Source organism: Heterodontus francisci, chromosome 41 (assembly GCF_036365525.1).
Source record: "Heterodontus francisci isolate sHetFra1 chromosome 41, sHetFra1.hap1, whole genome shotgun sequence".
Classification (NCBI taxonomy): domain Eukaryota; kingdom Metazoa; phylum Chordata; class Chondrichthyes; order Heterodontiformes; family Heterodontidae; genus Heterodontus; species Heterodontus francisci.
The window spans coordinates 9,343,195-9,363,032 of NC_090411.1; the positions used below are offsets into that span (position 1 = coordinate 9,343,195).

The 19,838-nt window shown below is 53.3% G+C and overlaps 1 non-coding gene and 4 pseudogenes across 1 annotated transcript; all 5 read left to right on the forward strand.

The window, feature by feature from the left end:
• Positions 1–4,532: 4,532 nt before the first annotated feature.
• Positions 4,533–4,717, forward strand: LOC137354351 (U2 spliceosomal RNA). Its single transcript, XR_010970381.1, has one exon. It is a non-coding gene; the product is annotated as a U2 spliceosomal RNA (small nuclear RNA).
• Positions 4,718–5,097: 380 nt separating this feature from the next.
• On the forward strand, positions 5,098–5,206 carry LOC137354677 (U2 spliceosomal RNA; annotated as a pseudogene).
• A 5,200-nt stretch (positions 5,207–10,406) lies between these two features.
• Positions 10,407–10,585, forward strand: LOC137354170 (U2 spliceosomal RNA; annotated as a pseudogene).
• Positions 10,586–15,039: 4,454 nt separating this feature from the next.
• Positions 15,040–15,217, forward strand: LOC137354173 (U2 spliceosomal RNA; annotated as a pseudogene).
• Positions 15,218–15,603: 386 nt separating this feature from the next.
• On the forward strand, positions 15,604–15,687 carry LOC137354730 (U2 spliceosomal RNA; annotated as a pseudogene).
• The last annotated feature ends 4,151 nt before the right edge of the window (positions 15,688–19,838 follow it).

The window sequence follows — 19,838 nt, forward strand, 5'->3', positions numbered from 1 at the left end:
AGCAGACTAAGTGTTGCAACTTGTGCGGTGCGGCAGGCCATCTCTACAAGACCTGTCCCAAACGTTGTCAAAGCTATGCTCAGGCGGCAAGGTCCAAGGAATGGCCGGGCGAAGGTTCGACGAAGGCGTCCGCTGTTCGAAAGGAGACCAGCAACCTTCTCCGCAGTGAGGAACTTCAACCTGAGAAGGAAGGGGAGGCGGCTGAAACCAACGACCCAGCACCTACCCAGCGCCCGGAAACCCCTCCCCCACAGACAGAATCAATGGAGGAGGAGGCAGCAGATGGACAAACAGGTCAGTGGCAAGTGGTCCAGAGGAGAACCACAAAGAAAAAACATCCCAAAGCCACCACCCAAACCAGTGGCAAGAGGAGGCTCTCTTCTGAATCAGACTGCAACAACTCCTCTTCACTGGACGGGGAAATGCTGGAACGACAGCCCCTTCAAAAGAGGCGGCAGAACTCCGAGATGGATGATAAAGCATCCCAGCCCCCGGGCACTGGAAGCTGTGATGGGCCCAGCGTGCCCCAACCCCAATGCCCCACACGTAACGACGTGGCCAACGCATCTCAGCTCCAGGACACCGGGAGCAAAGACACGTCTGGCGCACCTGAGCTCCGGGAGACCGGGAGCTGTGATGTTTTCGAGGAGGAACAGATGGAAGCAGCTGAGGACAACCCAATCCTCTCTGCCTACAAGACCCCCCCGATGTCACCCGAGCGGCACAAACCCTGCATGAAAAATCAGGAGGGGTTTCTGAGCCCAACCAACGTGAAACTGCTTGCGCATACGATGGGTATGCAGGAACATCCCGAAGGGGAAGGACTGGGACTAGCGAGGACAAATGGTATGGGAAGCAACAACTAATTTTTAGTAAAAAATGGGTGTAAGAATTGCTTCCATTAATGTGCGTAGCATTAAATCGACTACGCGATGTGTTTCAACCTTGGATTACCTTGCCAAGGTCAAAGCTGACCTACTGTTTCTGCAGGAGTGTGGAATACCACACCTCAGCACCTACAGGCAGTGGTCGCGATGGTGGTCCCACGGGCCATCGATCTGGTCGGGGGGTAATGACTGCCGTTCCTCCGGCCTGGGTATTCTGCTGCGGGGAGGTAACTTCACCATCTCCGAAGTTAAGGAGGTGGTGGGCGGCCGCCTCCTCGTAGCAGACGTGATGTACAACAACGCTCCGCTCCGGTTGATCAACGTGTACGCCCCGGTACAACGCAGCGAGCGGCTGACCGTCTTCCAGCAGCTCCCACTGCTGCTGGCGACGTCCAGGCCGGTCATCCTAGGCGGTGACTTCAACTGCATCATCGATGCGGCTGGACGATCCGGCAGTGACGACAGCAAACTGGACGGTACGTCCAGATTCCTCATAGAAACAGTTAAGGATGCCAAACTGCACGACGTCTTCAGCAAACCTGCAGACGGAGCGCAGCGCAGATACACATGGTCAAGATCGGACGGGTCTGCCCGTTCCAGGATTGACTTCCTGTTTGTTTCCCGTGCTGTCACGGTCGGATCCACCGACGTCAAGCCGGTGTTCTTCTCCGACCACTGCCTCTTACTGGCCGACTGTCACTTACAGGACGACCAGCGGGTTGGCAGAGGGACGTGGAAGCTCAATGCGACACTGCTGACCCCAGAGAACGTTGAGGAACTCAAAAGGGATTACAAAGGTTGGAGGACCGTGAAACCCCTCTTTGAGTCTCCAGTTCACTGGTGGGAAGCGATAAAGGAGAACATCAAGAGGTTCTTCATCCACAAAGGTGTTCAGAAGGCGAGAGAGAGACAGAGGGAACTGTCCCGACTCCAGAAAATTATGCAAAATCTACTCCGGTTGCAGTCAATGGGGGTCGAGGTCAAGGAGGACCTCCAAGAGGTGAAGAGCCAGCAGGCCTCGCTCTTTGCCAAGGAGGCCTCCAAGATCATCTTCCGGTCCAGAGTCCGCTCCATCGAGCAGGATGAGACGTGCTCGCGTTACTTCTTCCAAAAGGTACACAGAGAGAGCTCTGTTATCAGCAGCCTGAAGGAAGAAGATGGCTCGGTAACGTCTTCGCAGTCCGACATACTAAGGATCAGCAAATCCTTTTATGCTGGGCTGTATGACGCGAAGCCCACAGACAGCAGAGCCTCCCAGTCCTTCCTGTCATCTATCACAGAGGTCTTAGATGACAGCAGGAGGGAGGGACTGGACAAGCCGCTAACTCTGGACGAGCTGACAAAGGCCGTCGAGTCTTTCGAGGCGAGTAAAACTCCCGGGAGCGACGGCTTACCGGTCGAGTTGTACTCGGCCCTGTGGGACTGAGTCGGCCCGGACCTGCTGGAAGTATACGAGAGTATGCTCCTGGCCGGTAGCATGTCAGAATCCATGAGAAAAGGCATCATCACCCTCATTTACAAGCAGAAGGGGGAGAGGGTAGAAATCAGAAATTGGCGGCCCATCTCACTGCTTAATGTTGATTACAAGATTCTGTCCAAAGTCATAGCCAGTCGAGTCAAGTCTGCTCTGGAGCTGGTGATTCACCCCGATCAGACCTGTACTGTACCCGGCAGGAAGATCTCTGATAGCCTCGCGCTACTCAGGGATACGATCGCCTACGTACGGGACAGGAGGGTGGACACCTGCCTCATCAGCCTGGACCAGGAGAAGGCTTTTGACAGGATATCGCACACCTACATGATGGACGTGCTTTCCAAAATGGGGTTTGGGGAGGGAATCTGCAATTGGATCCAACTGCTCTACACAAACATCAGTAGCGCAGTCTCAATCAACGGGTGGGAATCTGAAAGTTTCCCGATCAAATCTGGAGTCAGACAGGGCTGTCCTCTTTCCCCGGTCTTGTTTGTTTGCTGTATTGAACCCTTTGCTGAGTCTATTAGGAAGGATGCGAGCATAAGAGGGGTGACAATCCCAGGCAGCGGAGGCACTCAGGTCAAAACCTCCCTGTACATGGATGACGTCGCCGTCTTCTGCTCGGATCCGCTGTCCGTGCGCAGACTGATGAGCATCTGCGACCAGTTCGAACTGGCCTCGGGAGCCAAAGTTAACCACGGCAAGAGCGAGGCCATGTTCTTTGGGAACTGGGCTGACCGATCCTTTGTCCCCTTCACCGTCAGGTCAGATTACCTGAAGGTGCTGGGGATATGGTTCGGAAGGGCCGGGGCGTGCACCAAAACATGGGAGGAGCGAGTAGCCAAGGTACGACAAAAGTTGGGCATGTGGGGGCAGCGGTCTCTCTCCATTGTGGGTAAGAACCTGGTCATCAGGTGCGAGGCGCTCACGTTGTTGCTCTACGTGGCGCAGGTCTGGCCCATACCCCACTCCTGCGCCGTGGCAGTCACCCGAGCCATTTTCCGCTTCGTCTGGGGATCTAAAATGGACCGGGTCCGGAGGGACACGTTGTTCAAATCTCTGGACATGGGCGGGAAAAATGTACCCAACGTGGCCCTCATCCTGATGACCACCTTCGTGTGCGGCTGCATCAAGCTATGTGTAGATCCCCAGTACGCAAACTCCAAGTGTCACTACGTGCTGAGGTTCTATCTGTCCCCGGTGTTGCGAAGGATGGGCCTGGTCACATTGCCGCGGAACGCTCCGTGCAGTTGGGCGGCGCCGTACCACCTATCCTTCGTGGAGCAGTTTCTGCGGAAAAACACATTTGACCACCGGTCCATCAGGCAGTGGTCTGCACGGAATGTCCTCAAGGCCCTACGGGAAAAGGAAACGGTGGATCCTGTCGGATGGTTCCCCGAGCAGACCGTCAAAGTCATTTGGCGGAATGCCTCATCACCAGAACTTTCAAACAAGCACCAAGACGTAGCTTGGCTGGTGGTGAGAAGGGCCCTCCCCGTCAGATCCTTCATGCACACCCGAAGTCTCGCCCCCTCCGCACAGTGCCCCCGCGTTGGCTGTGGTGGGGAAGAGACGGTCGCCCACCTCCTCCTGGAATGTGCCTTTGCAAAGCAGGTGTGGAAAGAGATGCAGTGGTTTTTGTCAAGGTTCATCCCAAGCAGCTCTGTAACACAGGAGTCTGTGCTCTACGGGCTGTTCCCAGGGACGCACACCGAGACAAACATCAACTGCTGCTGGAGGACTATCAATTCGGTGAAAGACGCCCTTTGGTCTGCCCGAAACTTGCTGGTCTTCCAGCGCAAAGAGTTGTCCACCGCCGAATGTTGCAGACTGGCACATTCCAAGGTCCAGGACTACGTGCTGAGGGACGCACTAAAGCTTGGGGCAGCCGCAGCAAAGGCTCAATGGGGAAAGACCACAGTGTAAGGTTCCCCCACCAAGCTGGACTGAGGGGCTGGATCCATGGGAAACCCCTCGAACTGTATCGTTAATATTCTGAATTGCTGTAAATGTAAAACTGTAATTGACATGACAATTGTGAAACGGAAGGGTTGGGAAGAAACTCATGACAGTATTGAAGGAAACTGATCTCCCTTGCAATGTTTGTATTTTTTGGTGCTGTTTGGAAACTGTTTGGCAATGTAATTTTTACAGATTTTTATGAATAAAGTATATTTTGGAAATAAAAAAAAAAAAAAAAAAATCTGTTCTTATCAGTTTAATATCTGATACGTCCCCTATCTGGGGACCAAATATTAAATTGATTTTTGGGACAGGGAGATGGAGCAGGGGCTTGCCCCGTCCACTCCATGCATCCACCTGGTATTGCAGTGTTTCCAGGAGCGGTGCAGCTTCCCCCCTCCATGGGGGCGAGACCTCTGCTGAAAAATAGAATTCGCAATAGTGACGGCGCTGCTGACTTTGCTGCAGTTTTCCGTGGGCGCTACGCTGCCCCCTGTTGGATTGCCCCGCAGTTGCAGGCCGCCCTTTGCTGCCCAGCGCGCGCGGTTGTCGTTATTCCTGCGCAATGCCTCGCGCAGAAGCGCAAGGAATGGCTGCGCGTGGCATGCACGCGTGCTTTCCTTTCTGCTTCCAAGGCCCGGCAACAAAAGGAGCTCTGGCTCAAAGACCGCCCGCCGTCGCCTCTTTCGCCCGAGGCTCGCCCACCCGGCGGCTACTTTGACGTAGAGGCCGCACGCCGGGCCTGACGTGCGCAGCAAACGCAGTTTTAGGGCCATCGCTTCTCGGCCTTTTGGCTAAGATCAAGTGTAGTATCTGTTCTTATCAGTGCTTATTTGATTGAGAAGAGACCATGATCATTGCCTTTTGATCCTGGGGAAGCTTTGAGTAAAATGGCTATAACCAATTTTCGAGCTTCGGGCCAGGGAGTGCGCAACACCGTTCGGGTGGTCGTGAAGGACAAGGAAGGAGATGCACCGGTCGATCGCACCTTTTTCATCAAGAAAATTCTCTTAGATTGCTGCGGATTTCAAGCGACGGACGTCTTCTGCCTGCAGAATTTCCCCAGCAGTGGATACTTCGACGTGACGTTCCGGAACGTGGCGGGATGCATCAAGTTCCTGAAGGCGTTCAAGGAGAAAGGGGACCGGGCGCCACTGTCGATCCTCACAGCGGAGCCGCTCTTCACGCTTCCGTCACAACGGGACCGGGTGGTGACGATTCACCTCTACAACCCCCATGTTCCGGTGGTGGATGTACTCACCTTTCTCGCCAGGTACGTCGAGGTGGCCGGCAGCAGCACTGATGTCAAGGACCCCTTTGGGATCTGGACCAGCAAGCGGCAGGTCAAGGTGACCTTGAAGGTAGATCCCAGTGGAGCCATCATCCACCCTCCCTCCAGCTTCGCTATCGGGGGAAGTCGAGGCTTCTTGGTCTACGCTGGGCAGCCCAGAGTTTGTCGCACCTGTGGCAAATCTGGTCACATGGCAGCCAACTGCAGCACGGTTGTTTGCAAGAACTGCAAGGAGGAAGGCCATCAGACCAAGGACTGTAAGCAGACAAAGTGTTGCAACTTGTGCGGTGCGGCAGGCCATCTCTACAAGACTTGTCCCAAACGTTGCCTCAGCTATGCTCAGGCGGCAAGGTCCAAGGAAAGGCCGGGAGAAGGTTCGACGAAGGCGTCCGCTGTTCGAAAGGAGACCAGCAACCTTCTCCGCAGTGAGGAACTTCAACCTGAGAAGGAAGGGGAGGCGGCTGAAACCAACGACCCAGCACCTACCCAGCGCCCGGAAACCCCTCCTCCACAGAGAGAATCAATGGAGGAGGAGGCAGCAGATGGACAAACAGGTCAGTGGCAAGTGGTCCAGAGGAAAACCACAAAGAAAAAACATCCCAAAGCCACCACCCAAACCAGTGGCAAGAGGAGGCTCTCTTCTGAATCAGACTGCAACAACTCCTCTTCACTGGACGGGGAAATGCTGGAACGACAGCCCCTTCAAAAGAGGCGGCAGAACTCCGAGATGGATGATAAAGCATCCCAGCCCACGGGCACTGGAAGCTGTGATGGGCCCAGCGTGCCCCAACCCCAATGCCCCACACGTAACGAAGTGGCCAACGCATTTCAGCTCTGCGACACCGGGAGCAAAGACACGTCTGGCGCACCTGAGCTCCGGGAGACCGGGAGCTGTGATGTTTTCGAGGAGGAACAGATGGAAGCAGCTGAGGACAACCCAATCCTCTCTGCCTACAAGACCCCCCCGATGTCACCCGAGCGGCACAAACCCTGCATGAAAAATCAGGAGGGGTTTCTGAGCCCAACCAACGTGAAACTGCTTGCGCATACGATGGGTATGCAGGAACATCCCGAAGGGGAAGGACTGGGACTAGCGAGGACAAATGGTATGGGAAGCAACAACTAATTTTTAGTAAAAAATGGGTGTAAGAATTGCTTCCATTAATGTGCGTAGCATTAAATCTACTACGCGATGTGTTTCAACCTTGGATTACCTTGCCAAGGTCAAAGCTGACCTACTGTTTCTGCAGGAGTGTGGAATACCACACCTCAGCACCTACAGGCAGTGGTCGCGATGGTGGTCCCACGGGCCATCGATCTGGTCGGGGGGTAATGACTGCCGTTCCTCCGGCCTGGGTATTCTGCTGCGGGGAGGTAACTTCACCATCTCCGAAGTTAAGGAGGTGGTGGGCGGCCGCCTCCTCGTAGCAGACGTGATGTACAACAACGCTCCGCTCCGGTTGATCAACGTGTACGCCCCGGTACAACGCAGCGAGCGGCTGACCGTCTTCCAGCAGCTCCCACTGCTGCTGGCGACGTCCAGGCCGGTCATCCTAGGCGGTGACTTCAACTGCATCATCGATGCGGCTGGACGATCCGGCAGTGACGACAGCAAACTGGACGCTACGTCCAGATTCCTCATAGAAACAGTTAAGGATGCCAAACTGCACGACGTCTTCAGCAAACCTGCAGATGGAGCGCAGCGCAGATACACATGGTCAAGATCGGACGGGTCTGCCCGTTCCAGGATTGACTTCCTGTTTGTGTCCCGTGCTGTCACGGTCGGATCCACCGACGTCAAGCCGGTGTTCTTCTCCGACCACTGCCTCTTACTGGCCGACTGTCACTTACAGGACGACCAGCGGGTTGGCAGAGGGACGTGGAAGCTCAATGCGACACTGCTGACCCCAGAGAACGTTGAGGAACTCAAAAGGGATTACAAAGGTTGGAGGACCGTGAAACCCCTCTTTGAGTCTCCAGTTCACTGGTGGGAAGCGATTAAGGAGAACATCAAGAGGTTCTTCATCCACAAAGGTGTTCAGAAGGCGAGAGAGAGACAGAGGGAACTGTCCCGACTCCAGAAAATTATGCAAAATCTACTCCGGTTGCAGTCAATGGGGGTCGAGGTCAAGGAGGACCTCCAAGAGGTGAAGAGCCAGCAGGCCTCGCTCTTTGCCAAGGAGGCCTCCAAGATCATCTTCCGGTCCAGAGTCCGCTCCATCGAGCAGGATGAGACGTGCTCGTGTTACTTCTTCCATAAGGTACACAGAGAGAGCTCTGTTATCAGCAGCCTGAAGGAAGAAGATGGCTCGGTAACGTCTTCGCAGTCCGATATACTAAGGATCAGCAAATCCTTTTATGCTGGGCTGTATGACGCGAAGCCCACAGACAGCAGAGCCTCCCAGTCCTTCCTGTCATCTATCACAGAGGTCCTAGATGACAGCAGGAGGGAGAGACTGGACAAGCCGCTAATTCTGGACGAGCTGACACAGGCCGTCGAGTCTTTCGAGACGAGTAAAACCCCCGGGAGCGACGGCTTACCGGTCGAGTTGTACTCGGCCCTGTGGGACTGGGTCGGCCCGGACCTGCTGGAAGTATACGAGAGTATGCTCCTGGCCGGCACCATGTCAGAGACCATGAGAAAAGGCATCATCACCCTCATTTCCAAGCAGAAGGGGGAGAGGGCAGAAATCAGAAATTGGCGGCCCATCTCACTGCTTAATGTTGATTACAAGATTCTGTCCAAAGTCATAGCCAGTCGAGTCAAGTCTGCTCTGGAGCTGGTGATTCACCCCGATCAGACCTGTACTGTACCCGGCAGGAAGATCTCTGATAGCCTCGCGCTACTCAGGGATACGATCGCCTACGTACGGGACAGGAGGGTGGACACCTGCCTCATCAGCCTGGACCAGGAGAAGGCTTTTGACAGGATATCGCACACCTACATGATGGACGTGCTTTCCAAAATGGGGTTTGGGGAGGGAATCTGCAATTGGATCCAACTGCTCTACACAAACATCAGTAGCGCAGTGTCAATCAACGGGTGGGAATCTGAAAGTTTCCCGATCAAATCTGGAGTCAGACAGGGCTATCCTCTGTCCCCGGTCTTGTTTGTTTGCTGTATTGAACCCTTTGCTGAGTCTATTAGGAAGGATGCGAGCATAAGAGGGGTGACAATCCCAGGCAGCGGAGGCACTCAGGTCAAAACCTCCCTGTACATGGATGACGTCGCCGTCTTCTGCTCGGATCAGCTGTCCGTGCGCAGACTGATGAGCATCTGCGACCAGTTCGAACTGGGCTCGGGAGCCAAAGTTAACCACGGCAAGAGCGAGGCCATGTTCTTTGGGAACTGGGCTGACCGATCCTTTGTCCCCTTCACCGTCAGGTCAGATTACCTGAAGGTGCTGGGGACATGGTTCGGAAGTGCCGGGGCGTGCACCAAAACATGGGAGGAGCGAGTAGCCAAGGTACGACAAAAGTTGGGCATGTGGGGGCAGCGATCTCTCTCCATTGTGGGTAAGAACCTGGTCATCAGGTGCGAGGCGCTCACGTTGTTGCTCTACGTGGCGCAGGTCTGGCCCATACCCCACTCCTGCGCCGTGGCAGTCACCCGAGCCATTTTCCGCTTCGTCTGGGGATCTAAAATGGACCGGGTCCGGAGGGACACGATGTTCAAATCTCTGGACATGGGCGGGAAAAATGTACCCAACGTGGCCCTCATCCTGATGACCACCTTCGTGTGCGGCTGCATCAAGCTATGTGTCGATCCCCAGTACGCAAACTCCAAGTGTCACTACGTGCTGAGGTTCTATCTGTCCCCAGTGTTGCGAAGGATGGGCCTGGTCACATTGCCGCGGAACGCACCGTGCAGTTGGGAGGCGCCGTACCACCTATCCTTCGTGGAGCAGTTTCTGCGGAAAAACACCTTTGACCACCGGTCCATCAGGCAGTGGTCAGCACGGAATATCCTCAAGGCCCTACGGGAAAAGGAAACGGTGGATCCTGTCGGATGGTTCCCCGAGCAGACCGTCAAAGTCATTTGGCGGAATGCCTCATCACCAGAACTTTCAAACAAACACCAAGACGTAGCTTGGCTGGTGGTGAGAAGGGCCCTCCCCGTCAGATCCTTCATGCACACCCGAAGTCTCGCCCCCTCCGCACAGTGCCCCCGCGTTGGCTGTGGTGGGGAAGAGACGGTCGCCCACCTCCTCCTGGAATGTGCCTTTGCAAAGCAGGTGTGGAAAGAGATGCAGTGGTTTTTGTCAAGGTTCATCCCAAGCAGCTCTGTAACACAGGAGTCTGTGCTCGACGGGCTGTTCCCAGGGACGCACACCGAGACAAACATCAACTGCTGCTGGAGGGCTATCAATTCGGTGAAAGACGCCCTTTGGTCTGCCCGAAACTTGCTGGTCTTCCAGCGCAAAGAGTTGTCCACCGCCGAATGTTGCAGACTGGCACATTCCAAGGTCCAGGACTACGTGCTGAGGGACGCACTAAAGCTTGGGGCAGCCGCAGCAAAGGCTCAATGGGGAAAGACCACAGTGTAAGGTTCCCCCACCAAGCTGGACTGAGGGGCTGGATCCATGGGAAACCCCTCGAACTGTATCGTTAATATTCTGAATTGCTGTAAATGTAAAACTGTAATTGACATGACAATTGTGAAACGGAAGGGTTGGGAAGAAACTCATGACAGTATTGAAGGAAACTGATCTCCCTTGCAATGTTTGTATTTTTTGGTGCTGTTTGGAAACTGTTTGGCAATGTAATTTTTACAGATTTTTATGAATAAAGTATATTTTGGAAATAAAAAAAAAAGTATCTGTTCTTATCAGTTTAATATCTGATACGTCCCCTATCTGGGGACCAAATATTAAATTGATTTTTGGGACAGGGAGATGGAACAGGGGCTTGCCCCGTCCACTCCATGCATCCACCTGGTATTGCAGTGTTTCCAGGAGCGGTGCAGCTTTCCCCCCTCCATGGGGTCGAGACCCCTGCTGAAAAATAGAATTCGCAATAGTGACGGCGCTGCTGCTCGGCTGACTTTGCTGCAGTTTTCCGTGGGCGCTACGCTGCCCCCTGTTGGATTGCCCCGCAGTTGCAGGCCGCCCTTTGCTGCCCAGCGCGCGCGTGTCTTTTTTCCTGCGCAATGCCTCGCGCAGAAGCGCAAGGAATGGCTGCGCGTGGCATGCACGCGTGCTTTCCTTTCTGCTTGCAAGGCCCGGCAACAAAAGGAGCTCTGGCTCAAAGACCGCCTGCCGTCGCCTCTTTCGCCCTAGGCTCGCCCACCCGGCGGCTACTTTGACGTAGAGGCCGCACGCCGGGCCTGACGCGCGCAGCAAACGCAGTTTTACGGCCATCGCTTCTCGGCCTTTTGGCTAAGATCAAGTGTAGGTCCCCAGTATGCAAACTCCAAGTGTCACTACGTGCTGAGGTTCTATCTGTCCCCGGTGTTGCGAAGGATGGGCTTGGTCACATTGCCGCGGAACGCTCCGTGCAGTTGGGCGGCGCCGTACCACCTATCCTTCGTGGAGCAGTTTCTGCGGAAAAACACCTTTGACCACCGGTCCATCAGGCAGTGGTTTGCACGGAATGTCCTCAAGGCCCTACGGGAAAAGGAAACGGTGGATCCTGTCGGATGGTTCCCCGAGCAGACCGTCAAAGTCATTTGGCGGAATGCCTCATCACCAGAACTTTCAAACAAGCACCAAGACGTAGCTTGGCTGGTGGCGAGAAGGGCCCTCCCCGTCAGATCCTTCATGCACACCCGAAGTCTCGCCCCCTCCGCACAGTGCCCCCGCGTTGGCTGTGGTGGGGAAGAGACGGTCGCCCACCTCCTCCTGGAATGTGCCTTTGCAAAGCAGGTGTGGAAAGAGATGCAGTGGTTTTTTTTTTAGAATATTACAGTGCAGTACAGGCCCTTCGGCCCTCGATGTTGCGCCGATCATCTGACCTACACTATTCCATTTACATCCATATGTCTATCCAATGACCACTTAAATGCCCTTAAAGTTGGCGAGTCTACTACTGTTGCAGGCAGGGCGTTCCACGCCCCTACTACTCTCTGCGTAAAGAAACTACCTCTGACATCTGTCCTATATCTTTCACCCCTCAACTTAAAGCTATGTCCCCTCGTGTTTGCCATCCTCATCCGAGGAAAAAGACTCTCACTATCCACCCTATCTAACCCTCTGATTATCTTGTATGTCTCTATTAAGTCACCTCTCCTCCTCCTTCTCTCTAACGAAAACAACCCCAAGTCCCTCAGCCTTTCCTCGTAAGACCTTCCTTCCATACCAGGCAACATCCTAGTAAATCTCCTCTGCACCCTTTCCAAAGCTTCGACATCCTTCCTATAATGCGGTGACCAGAACTGCACGCAATACTCCAGGTGCGGCCTCACCAGAGTTTTGTACAGCTGCATCATGACCCCGTGGCTCTGAAACTCGATCCCCCTACTAATAAAGGCTAACACACCATATGCCTTCTTAACAGCCCTATTAACCTGGGTAGCAACTTTCAGGGATTTATGTACCTGGATACCAAGATCTCTCTGCTCATCTACACTACCAAGAATCTTCCCATTAGCCCAGTACTCTACATTGCTGTTACTCCTTCCAAAGTGAATCACCTCACACTTCTCCGCATTAAACTCCATTTGCCATCTCTCAGCCCAGCTCTGCAGCCTATCTATGTCCCTCTGTACCCTACAACACCCTTCGACACTATCCACAACTCCACCGACCTTCGTGTCATCCGCAAATTTACTAACCCACCCTTCTACACCCTCATCCAGGTCGTTTATAAAAATGACAAACAGCAGTGGCCCCAAAACAGAACCTTGCGGTACACCACTAGTAACTAAACTCCAGGATGAACATTTGCCATCAACCACCACCCTCTGTCTTCTTTCAGCTAGCCAATTTCTGATCCAAAGCTCTAAATCACCTTCAACCCCATACTTGCGTATTTTCTGCAATAGCCTACCGTGGGGAACCTTATCAAACGCCTTACTGAAATCCATATACACCACATCCACGGCTTTACCCTCATCCACCTGTTTGGTCACCTTCTCGAAAAACTCAATAAGGTTTGTGAGGCACGACCTACCTTTCACAAAACCGTGCTGACTATCGCAAATGAACTTATTCTTTTCAAGATGATTATAAATCCTGTCTCTTATAACCTTTTCCAACATTTTACCCACAACCGAAGTAAGGCTCACAGGTCTATAATTACCAGGGCTGTCTCTACTCCCCTTCTTGAACAAGGGGACAACATTTGCTATCCTCCAGTCCTCCGGCACTACTCCTGTCGACAATGACGACTTGAAGATCAACAACAACGGCTCTGCAATCTCCTCCCTAGCTTCCCAGAGAATCCTAGGATAAATCCCATCTGGCCCAGGGGACTTATCTATTTTCACTCTTTCCAAAATTGCTAACACCTCCTCCTTGTGAATCTCAATCCCATCTAGCCTAGTAGGCTGTATCTCAGTAATCTCCTTGGCAACATTTTCTTTCTCTACTGTAAATACTGACGAAAAATATTCATTTAACGCTTCCCCTATCTCCTCTGATTCCGCACACAACTTCCCACTACTATCCTTGATTGGCCCTGTTCTAACTCTTATCATTCGTTTATTCCTGATATACCGATAGAAAGCCTTAGGGTTTTCTTTGATCCTATCCGCCAATGACTTCTCGTGTCCTCTCCTTGCTCTTCTTAGCCCTCCCTTTAGATCCTTCCTGGCTAGCTTGTAACTCTCAAGCGCCCTAACTGAGCCTTCACGTCTCATCCTAACATAAGCCGCCCTCTTCCTCTTGACAAGCGCTTCAACTTCTTGAGTAAACCACGGCTCCCTTGCTCGACAACTTCCTCCCTGCCTGACAGGTACATACTTATCAAGGACACGCATTAGCTGCTCCTTGAATAAGCTCCACATTTCGTTTGTGCCCATCCCCTGCAGTTTCCTTCCCCATCCTACACATCCTAAATCTTGCCTAATCGCGTCATAATTTCCTTTCCCCCAGCTATAATTTTTGCCCTGCGGTATATACCTGTCCCTGCCCATCGCTAAGGTAAACCTAACCGAATTGTGATCACTATCACCAAAGTGCTCACCTACATCTAAATCGAACACCTGGCCGGGTTCATTACCCAGTACCAAATCCAATGTGGCATCGCCCCTGGTTGGCCTGTCCACATACTGTGTCAGAAAACCCTCCTGCACACACTGGACAAAAACAGATCCATCTAAAGTACTCGAACTATAGTATTTCCAGTCAATATTTGGAAAGTTAAAGTCCCCCATAACCACTACCCTGTTACTCTCGCTCCTGTCGAGAATCATCTTCGCTATCCTTTCCTCTACATCTCTGGAACTATTCGGAGGTCTATAGAAAACTCCCAACAGGGTGACCTCTCCTCTCCTGTTTCTAACCTCGGCCCATACTACCTCAGTAGACGAGTCCTCAAACGTCCTTTCTGCCGCTGTAATACTTTCCTTGATTAACAATGCCACACCCCCCCCTCTTTTACCCTCTTCTCTGTTCTTTCTGAAACATCTAAATCCCGGAACCTGCAACATCCATTCCTGCCCCTGCTCTACCCATGTCTCCGAAATGGCCACAACATCAGGATCCCAGGTACCAACCCATGCTGCAAGCTCACCCACCTTATTCCGGATGCTCCTGGCGTTGAAGTAGACACACTTTAAACCAAGTTCTTGCTTGCCAGTGCCCTCTTGCGTCCCTGTAACCTTATCCCCTACCTCACTACTCTCAACAGCCTGTACACTGGCACTGCAATTTCGGTTCCCATTCCCCTGCTGATTTAGTTTAAACCCCCCCGAAGAGCACTAACAAATCTCCCCCCCAGGATATTGGTACTTTGTCAAGGTTCCTCCCAAGCAGCTCTGTAACACAGGAGTCTGTGCTCTATGGGCTGTTCCCAGGGACGCACACCGAGACAAACATCAACTGCTGCTGGAGGACTATCAATTCGGTGAAAGACGCCCTTTGGTCTGCCCGAAACTTGCTGGTCTTCCAGCGCAAAGAGTTGTCCACCACCGAATGTTGCAGACTGGCACATTCCAAGGTCCAGGACTACGTGCTGAGGGACGCACTAAAGCTTGGGGCAGCCGCAGCAAAGGCTCAATGGGGAAAGACCACAGTGTAAGGTTCCCCCACCAAGCTGGACTGAGGGGCTGGATCCATGGGAAACCCCTCGAACTGTATCGTTAATATTCTCAATTGTTGTAAATGTAAAACTGTAATTGACATGACAATTGTGGAAAGGAAGGGTTGGGAAGAAACTCATGAGAGTATTGAAGGAAACTGATATCCCTTGCAATGTTTGTATTTTTTGGTGCTGTTTGGAAACTGTTTGGCAATGTAATTTTTACAGATTTTTATGAATAAAGTATATTTTGGAAATAAAAAAAAAGTATCTGTTCTTATCAGTTTAATATCTGATACGTCCCCTATCTGGGGACCAAATATTAAATTGATTTTTGGGACAGGGAGATGGAACAGGGGCTTGCCCCGTCCACTCCATGCATCCACCTGGTATTGCAGTGTTTCCAGGAGCGGTGCAGCTTCCCCCCTCCATGGGGGCGAGACCCCTGCTGAAAAATAGAATTCGCAATAGTGACGGCGCTGCTGCTCGGCTGACTTTGCTGCAGTTTTCCGTGGGCGCTACGCTGCCCCCTGTTGGATTGCCCTGCAGTTGCAGGCCGCCCTTTGCTGCCCAGCGCGCGCGTGTCTTTTTTCCTGCGCAATGCCTCGCGCAGAAGCGCAAGGAATGGCTGCGCGTGGCATGCACGCGTGCTTTCCTTTCTGCTTGCAAGGCCCGGCAACAAAAGGAGCTCTGGCTCAAAGACCGCCCGCCGTCGCCTCTTTCGCCCTAGGCTCGCCCACCCGGCGGCTACTTTGACGTAGAGGCCGCATGCCGGGCCTGACGCGCGCAGCAAACACAGTTTTACGGCCATCGCTTCTCGGCCTTTTGGCTAAGATCAAGTGTAGTATCTGTTCTTATCTTAATGTTGATTACAAGATTCTGTCCAAAGTCATAGCCAGTCGAGTCAAGTCTGCTCTGGAGCTGGTGATTCACCCCGATCAGACCTGTACTGTACCCGGCAGGAAGATCTCTGATAGCCTCGCGCTACTCAGGGATACGATCGCCTACGTACGGGACAGGAGGGTGGACACCTGCCTCATCAGCCTGGACCAGGAGAAGGCTTTTGACAGGATATCGCACACCTACATGATGGACGTGCTTTCCAAAATGGGGTTTGGGGAGGGAATCTGCAATTGGATCCAACTGCTCTACACAAACATCAGTAGCGCAGTCTCAATCAACGGGTGGGAATCTGAAAGTTTCCCGATCAAATCTGGAGTCAGACAGGGCTGTCCTCTGTCCCCGGTCTTGTTTGTTTGCTGTATTGAACCCTTTGCTGAGTCTATTAGGAAGGATGCGAGCATAAGAGGGGTGACAATCCCAGGCAGCGGAGGCACTCAGGTCAAAACCTCCCTGTACATGGATGACGTCGCCGTCTTCTGCTCGGATCCGCTGTCCGTGCGCAGACTGATGAGCATCTGCGACCAGTTCGAACTGGCCTCGGGAGCCAAAGTTAACCACGGCAAGAGCGAGGCCATGTTCTTTGGGAACTGGGCTGACCGATCCTTTGTCCCCTTCACCGTCAGGTCAGATTACCTGAAGGTGCTGGGGATATGGTTCGGAAGGGCCGGGGCGTGCACCAAAACATGGGAGGAGCGAGTAGCCAAGGTACGACAAAAGTTGGGCATGTGGGGGCAGCGATCTCTCTCCATTGTGGGTAAGAACCTGGTCATCAGGTGCGAGGCGCTCACGTTGTTGCTCTACGTGGCGCAGGTCTGGCCCATACCCCACTCCTGCGCCGTGGCAGTCACCCGAGCCATTTTCCGCTTCGTCTGGGGATCTAAAATGGACCGGGTCCGGAGGGACACGATGTTCAAATCTCTGGACATGGGCGGGAAAAATGTACCCAACGTGGCCCTCATCCTGATGACCACCTTCGTGTGCGGCTGCATCAAGCTATGTGTCGATCCCCAGTACGCAAACTCCAAGTGTCACTACGTGCTGAGGTTCTATCTGTCCCCGGTGTTGCGAAGGATGGGCCTGGTCACATTGCCGCGGAACGCTCCGTGCAGTTGGGACGTGCCGTACCACCTATCCTTCGTGGAGCAGTTTCTGCGGAAAAACACCTTTGACCACCGGTCCATCAGGCAGTGGTCTGCACGGAATGTCCTCAAGGCCCTACGGGAAAAGGAAACGGTGGATCCTGTCGGATGGTTCCCCGAGCAGACCGTCAAAGTCATTTGGCGGAATGCCTCATCACCAGAACTTTCAAACAAGCACCAAGACGTAGCTTGGCTGGTGGTGAGAAGGGCCCTCCCCGTCAGATCCTTCATGCACACCCGAAGTCTCGCCCCCTCCGCACAGTGCCCCCGCGTTGGCTGTGGTGGGGAAGAGACGGTCGCCCACCTCCTCCTGGAATGTGCCTTTGCAAAGCAGGTGTGGAAAGAGATGCAGTGGTTTTTGTCAAGGTTCATCCCAAGCAGCTCTGTAACACAGGAGTCTGTGCTCTACGGGCTGTTCCCAGGGACGCACACCGAGACAAACATCAACTGCTGCTGGAGGACTATCAATTCGGTGAAAGACGCCCTTTGGTCTGCCCGAAACTTGCTGGTCTTCCAGCGCAAAGAGTTGTCCACCACCGAATGTTGCAGACTGGCACATTCCAAGGTCCAGGACTACGTGCTGAGGGACGCACTAAAGCTTGGGGCAGCCGCAGCAAAGGCTCAATGGGGAAAGACCACAGTGTAAGGTTCCCCCACCAAGCTAGACTGAGGGGCTGGATCCATGGGAAACCCCTCGAACTGTATCGTTAATATTCTGAATTGCTGTAAATGTAAAACTGTAATTGACATGACAATTGAGAAACGGAAGGGTTGGGAAGAAACTCATGACAGTATTGAAGGAAACTGATCTCCCTTGCAATGTTTGTATTTTTTGGTGCTGTTTGGAAACTGTTTGGCAATGTAATTTTTACAGATTTTTATGAATAAAGTATATTTTGGAAATAAAAAAAAAAAAAAAAAAAAAAAAATCTGTTCTTATCAGTGCTTATTTGATTGAGAAGAGACCATGATCATTGCTTTTTGATCCTGGGGAAGCTTTGAGTAAAATGGCTATAACCAATTTTCGAGCTTCGGGCCAGGGAGTGCGCAACACCGTTCGGGTGGTCGTGAAGGACAAGGAAGGAGATGCACCGGTCGATCGCACCTTCTTCATCAAGAAAATTCTCTTCGATTGCTGCGGATTTCAAGCGACGGACGTCTTCTGCCTGCAGGATTTCCCCAGCAGTGGATACTTCGACGTGACGTTCCGGAACGTGGCGGGATGCATCAAGTTCCTGAAGGCGTTCAAGGAGAAAGGGGACCGGGCGCCACTGTCGATCCTCACAGCGGAGCCGCTCTTCACGCTTCCGTCACAACGGGACCGGGTGGTGACGATTCACCTCTACAACCCCCATGTTCCGGTGGTGGATGTACTCACCTTTCTCGCCAGGTACGTCGAGGTGGCCGGCAGCAGCACTGATGTCAAGGACCCCTTTGGGATCTGGACCAGCAAGCGGCAGGTCAAGGTGACCTTGAAGGTAGATCCCAGTGGAGCCATCATCCACCCTCCCTCCAGCTTCGCTATCGGGGGAAGTCGAGGCTTCTTGGTCTACGCTGGGCAGCCCAGAGTTTGTCGCACCTGTGGCAAATCTGGTCACATGGCAGCCAACTGCAGCACGGTTGTTTGCAAGAACTGCAAGGAGGAAGGCCATCAGACCAAGGACTGTAAGCAGACTAAGTGTTGCAACTTGTGCGGTGCGGCAGGCCATCTCTACAAGACCTGTCCCAAACGTTGTCAAAGCTATGCTCAGGCGGCAAGGTCCAAGGAATGGCCGGGCGAAGGTTCGACGAAGGCGTCCGCTGTTCGAAAGGAGACCAGCAACCTTCTCCGCAGTGAGGAACTTCAACCTGAGAAGGAAGGGGAGGCGGCTGAAACCAACGACCCAGCACCTACCCAGCGCCCGGAAACCCCTCCCCCACAGACAGAATCAATGGAGGAGGAGGCAGCAGATGGACAAACAGGTCAGTGGCAAGTGGTCCAGAGGAGAACCACAAAGAAAAAACATCCCAAAGCCACCACCCAAACCAGTGGCAAGAGGAGGCTCTCTTCTGAATCAGACTGCAACAACTCCTCTTCACTGGACGGGGAAATGCTGGAACGACAGCCCCTTCAAAAGAGGCGGCAGAACTCCGAGATGGATGATAAAGCATCCCAGCCCCCGGGCACTGGAAGCTGTGATGGGCCCAGCGTGCCCCAACCCCAATGCCCCACACGTAACGACGTGGCCAACGCATCTCAGCTCCGGGACACCGGGAGCAAAGACACGTCTGGCGCACCTGAGCTCCGGGAGACCGGGAGCTGTGATGTTTTCGAGGAGGAACAGATGGAAGCAGCTGAGGACAACCCAATCCTCTCTGCCTACAAGACCCCCCCGATGTCACCCGAGCGGCACAAACCCTGCAGGAAAAATCAGGAGGGGTTTCTGAGCCCAACCAACGTGAAACTGCTTGCGCATACGATGGGTATGCAGGAACATCCCGAAGGGGAAGGACTGGGACTAGCGAGGACAAATGGTATGGGAAGCAACAACTAATGTTTAGTAAAAAATGGGTGTAAGAATTGCTTCCATTAATGTGCGTAGCATTAAATCGACTACGCGATGTGTTTCAACCTTGGATTACCTTGCCAAGGTCAAAGCTGACCTACTGTTTCTGCAGGAGTGTGGAATACCACACCTCAGCACCTACAGGCAGTGGTCGCGATGGTGGTCCCACGGGCCATCGATCTGGTCGGGGGGTAATGACTGCCGTTCCTCCGGCCTGGGTATTCTGCTGCGGGGAGGTAACTTCACCATCTCCGAAGTTAAGGAGGTGGTGGGCGGCCGCCTCCTCGTAGCAGACGTGATGTACAACAACGCTCCGCTCCGGTTGATCAACGTGTACGCCCCGGTACAACGCAGCGAGCGGCTGACCGTCTTCCAGCAGCTCCCACTGCTGCTGGCGACGTCCAGGCCGGTCATCCTCGGCGGTGACTTCAACTGCATCATCGATGCGGCTGGACG